The sequence below is a fragment of the Panulirus ornatus genome, chromosome 22 (assembly GCF_036320965.1).
Source record: "Panulirus ornatus isolate Po-2019 chromosome 22, ASM3632096v1, whole genome shotgun sequence".
NCBI classification, from domain to species: Eukaryota; Metazoa; Arthropoda; class Malacostraca; order Decapoda; family Palinuridae; genus Panulirus; species Panulirus ornatus.
The window spans coordinates 10,100,078-10,105,632 of record NC_092245.1 but is presented as its reverse complement, the minus strand read 5'-3'; positions in this window follow the sequence as shown (position 1 = coordinate 10,105,632).

Genomic DNA, 5,555 nt, shown 5'->3' with positions numbered 1-5,555 from the left:
AAGCTTGTGGCGCGAGCGACATCGACAGTCACTTGTTGGTTCATGCCGTCACCAGCACAAGTGCCAGAACCAAATCAACCTTTCGTATCACCGAATGAAGTTTCTCCCAACATATGGCATACTTTAAAGCTATTTTACGTCTTTATATGTTGTGTGTATTGCACTGAGCATTAACTGGTGTAGAGCAAGTACAAACCCATGTGAATGCGGCACAGGTTAAGGTTGTGATAATACGAATGTGTGGCAACAGTGTAGGCCGGGCCGGGCCGGCGCCCTTGATAAGCGAGGTGCGCGCGTCATGCGGGCTGCAGCTGCGGCTCTTGGCCTGGACGCGTGGGCGCCTCCGCCCCCCTCCCCTTCCCTGTTTTTTTTGTTTTTTTTTCTTTTTCACATGTAACTTTGCGAAGTATGTGGGCGTACGTCACACCAGGTGCGACAGCTAGTTACAGCACTCCCACACGGGATTTTCCTCACTTAGGCGCATACAGTGCTATAGGTGGATGAGTCACCCACCTACCGGCTCTCCTCACGATTCAAATCGATTTTATCGCTTAAGAAAACGTAGACGTAGAGGCTGTTACTGAACCATTCTCTGTTTCCGTTAAGGAATTGGTGTCACTAACTTGGCCTGGAGTGGCACAGGCTCTCTCCTGTACACTGGAATGGTCCAACATTTGCTACACCAGTCCTTCCGTGTCTTACTAAACTCAAGGTAGAGACAGACCTATGTATGTACGTGGCCAGGAAATGTGCGCTTCTTGCACTTACAAAGTACATTACTCTCGGTAGCGAGACCAACTGTACCCGCTGATTGTACGGCAATTTTTTTTTTTAAACATTTCCAATTAGTGCTGTGCTGTGGGGAAAGTCTAACTACTACTACTGTGCTTGTCTAAAGAAGGTGGACGTCGGCAGGCGACCTATCTACATGTAGATAGTGAAAGAAGTTATCAGTTGGAAAGAGTGTATGGACACTATAAGAGGAAGATTAAAGATCAAATTTCTGACAGCATGGGTAGAAGTAAGTTAAGAGGTGGCAGATAGACGATGGTTGGATATACCTTGCCTTGCCGACTTGGACACAGCGACCTTCCAGTACCGCTCACCTTCCAGTGCGGCCTGTCGCGCGGGAGCAATGGGCAACCCCGCCAAGGCATCCACCACCCCGCCCGACAACCCGACCTCAGGAACTGATATCTGCCTATGGAGTCACGGGAGAACAGCCTAAACCCGCACACCCCAAGCGCACAAAGGGGGAGATGACCTCCACCTGCCCGGTGGCCGACACCATTACTAGTGGTATGGTAAGCTACTGCTGATGCTACGGGAACCTGCCTTTTCACTCCATCCTTCCATCTCCAGTTTGGTCTCCCGCTTCTCCTTGTTCCCACCACCTCTGACAACTATATCCTCTTTATTAACCTATCCTCACTCATTCTCTCCATATGTCCGAACCATTTCAACACATCCTCTTCTGCTTTCTTAACCACGTTCTTCATTTCCACATATCTCTCTCATCCTTTCGTTACTTACTCGATCAAACCACCTCACACCACATGTCCTCAAACATTTCATTTCCAACAGATGCTCCCTCCTTCATACAATCTTATCTGTACCCCACGTCTCGCATCCATAAAACATCGTTGGGACTACTATACCTTCAAACATACCCATTTTTGCTCTCAGATAACGTTCTCTTTTTCCATGCATTCTTCAGTGCTCCAAGAACCTTCGCCTTCTTCTCCATCCTATGAATTACTTCTGCTGCCATGGTTCCATTTGCTGCTATGTCCACACCTAGATATCTAAAACTTCACTTCCTCCAATTTTTCTCCATTCAGACTCCCACACCAAATAACATGTCCCTCAACCTTGCTGAACCTAATGACCGTGCTTTTATTCACATTTGCTCTTAACTTTTTCACACTCTCTTCCAAACTCGGTCACCAACTTCTGCAGTTTCTCACTCAAATCAACCACCAGTGCTGTATCATCAGTAAACAACTGACTCACTTCCCAGGTCCTCTCATCCCCAATATATTGCCTACTCGCCCATCTTTCCAAATTATTGCATTTACCTCCCTCACCACCCCATCCATAAACAAATTGAACAGCCATGGTGACATTACGCACCCCTGCCGCGGACCAACCTTCACTTAGGACTATCCACTCTTCTCTCTTCCTACTCGTACTCAAGCTTTATACCGTAGATAAAAACTTCTCGGTGCTTCTAATAGCTTACCTCCCACACCATATACTCTTAAGACCTTCCACAGAGCATCTCTATGAACCCTTTCATATGCCTTTTCCAGATCCATAAATGCAACATGCAAATCCATCCGTTCCTCTTTATGTATTTCTCACACACATTCTGCAAAGCAAACACCTGATCCACACATCCTCTACCACTTCTGAAACCACACTGCTCCTCCCCAATCTGAATGTTCTTTATATACCTTCACCCTCTCAATCGGTACCCTCCTATACAACTTACCACTCATACTCACCGAACTTTTATGTATACCTCTGTAGTTTGAACGCTTACCTTATATATATATATATATATATATATATATATATATATATATATATATATATATATATATATATATATATATACATATATATATATTCCTATGAGTCCACGGGGAAAATGAAAAACGAAAAGTTCCCAAGTGCACTTTCGTGTAATACTCACATCATCAGGGGAGACACAAGAGAGAAATATAACAGTCAGTTGATATATATCGAAGAGACGAAGCTAGGACACCATTTGGTAAACATGTGATTGTCCAAAACTTGTGTCTCCCCTGATGATGTGATTATTACACGAAAGTGCACTTGGGAACGTTTCGTGTTTCATTTTCTCCGTGGACTCATAGGAATATCTTGATCACGCGCAAAATTGTGATCCTTTCCAATATATATATATATATATATATATATATATATATATATATATATATATATATATATATATATATATATATAAATATATATATATATATATGATTCATGGTGAGGTGCCTGAGGATTGGCGGAATGAGTGCATAGTGCCATTGTACAAAGGCAAAGGGGATAAAAGTGAGTGCTCAAATTACAGAGGTATAAGTTTGTTGAGTATTCCTGGTAAATTATATGGGAGAGTATTGATTGAGAGGGTGAAGGCATGTACAGAGCATCAGATTGGGGAAGAGCAGTGTGGTTTCAGAAGTGGTAGAGGATGTGTGGATCAGGTGTTTGCTTTGAAGAATGTATGTGAGAAGTACTTAGAAAAGCAAATGGATTTGTATGTAGCATTTATGGATCTGGAGGAAGCATATGATAGAGTTGATAGAGATGCTCTGTGGAAGGTACTAAGAATATATGGTGTGGGAGGCAAGTTGTTAGAAGCAGTGAAAAGTTTTTATCGAGGATGTAAAGCATGTGTACGTGTAGGAAGAGAGAAAAGTGATTGGTTCTCAGTGAATGTAGGTTTGCGGCAGGGGTGTGTGATGTCTCCATGGTTGTTTAATTTGTTTATGGATGGGGTTGTTAGGGAGGTGAATGCAAGAGTTTTGGAAAGAGGGGCAAGTATGAAGTCTGTTGGGGATGAGAGAGCTTGGGAAGTGAGTCAGTTGTTGTTCGCTGATGATACAGCGCTGGTGGCTGATTCATGTGAGAAACTGCAGAAGCTGGTGACTGAGTTTGGTAAAGTGTGTGAAGGAAGAAAGTTAAGAGTAAATGTGAATAAGAGCAAGGTTATTAGGTACAGTAGGGTTGAGGGTCAAGTCAATTGTAAGGTAAGTTTAAATGGAGAAAAACTGGAGGAAGTAAAGTGTTTTAGATATCTGGGAGTGGATCTGGCAGCGGATGGAACCATGGAAGCGGAAGTGAATCATAGGGTTGGGGAGGGGGCAAAAATTCTGGGAGCCTTGAAGAATGTGTGGAAGTCGAGAACATTATCTCGGAAAGCAAAAATGGGTATGTTTGAAGGAATAGTGGTTCCAACAATGTTGTATGGTTGCGAGGCGTGGACTATGGATAGAGTTGTGCGCAGGAGGATGGATGTGCTGGAAATGAGATGTTTGAGGACAATGTGTGGTGTGAGGTGGTTTGATCGAGTAAGTAACGTAAGGGTAAGAGAGATGTGTGGAAATAAAAAGAGCGTGGTTGAGAGAGCAGAAGAGGGTGTTTTGAAATGGTTTGGTCACATGGAGAGAATGCGTGAGGAAAGGTTGACCAAGTGGATATATGTGTCGGAGGTGGAGGGAACGAGGAGAATAGGGAGACCAAATTGGAGGTGGAAAGATGGAGTGAAAAAGATTTTGTGTGATCGGGGCCTGAACATGCAGGAGGGTGAAAGGAGGGCAAAGAATAGAGTGAATTGGAGCGATGTGGTATACCGGGGTTGACGTGCTGTCAGTGGATTGAATCAAGGCATGTGTGTGGGGGTGGGTTGGGCCATTTCTTTCGTCTGTTTCCTTGCGCTACCTCGCAAACGCGGGAGACAGCGACAAATTAAAAAAAAAAATATATATATATATATATATATATATATATATATATATATATATATATATATATATATATATATATATATATATATATATTTTTTTTTTTTTTTATACCTCGTCGCTGTCTCCCGCGTTTGCGAGGTAGCGCAAGGAAACAGACGAAAGAAATGGCCCCCCCCCCCCCCCCCCATACACATGTACATACACACGTCCACACACGCAAATATACATACCTACACAGCTTTCCATGGTTTACCCCGGACGCTTCATATGCCTTGATTCAATCCACTGACAGCACGTCAACCCCTGTATACCACATCGCTCCAATTCACTCTATTCCTTGCCCTCCTTTCACCCTCCTGCATGTTCAGGCCCCGATCACACAAAATCCTTTTCACTCCATCTTTCCACCTCCAATTTGGTCTCCCTCTTCTCCTCGTTCCCTCCACCTCCGACACATATATCCTCTTGGTCAATCTTTCCTCACTCATTCTCTCCATGTGCCCAAACCATTTCAAAACACCCTCTTCTGCTCTCTCAACCACGCTCTTTTTATTTCCACACATCTCTCTTACCCTTACGTTACTTACTCGATCAAACCACCTCACACCACACATTGTCCTCAAACATCTCATTTCCAGCACATCCATCCTCCTGCGCACAACTCTATCCATAGCCCACGCCTCGCAACCATACAACATTGTTGGAACCACTATTCCTTCAAACATACCCATTTTTGCTTTCCGGGATAATGTTCTCGACTTCCACACATTTTTCAAGGCTCCCAAAATTTTCGCCCCCTCCCCCACCCTATGATCCACTTCCGCTTCCATGGTTCCATCCGCTGCCAGATCCAATCCCAGATATCTAAAACACTTCACTTCCTCCAGTTTTTCTCCATTCAAACTCACCTCCCAATTGACTTGACCCTCAACCCTACTGTACCTAATAACCTTGCTCTTATTCACATTTACTCTTAACTTTCTTCTTCCACACACCTTACCAAACTCCGTCACCAGCTTCTGCAGTTTCACACATGAATCCGCCACCAGCGCTGTA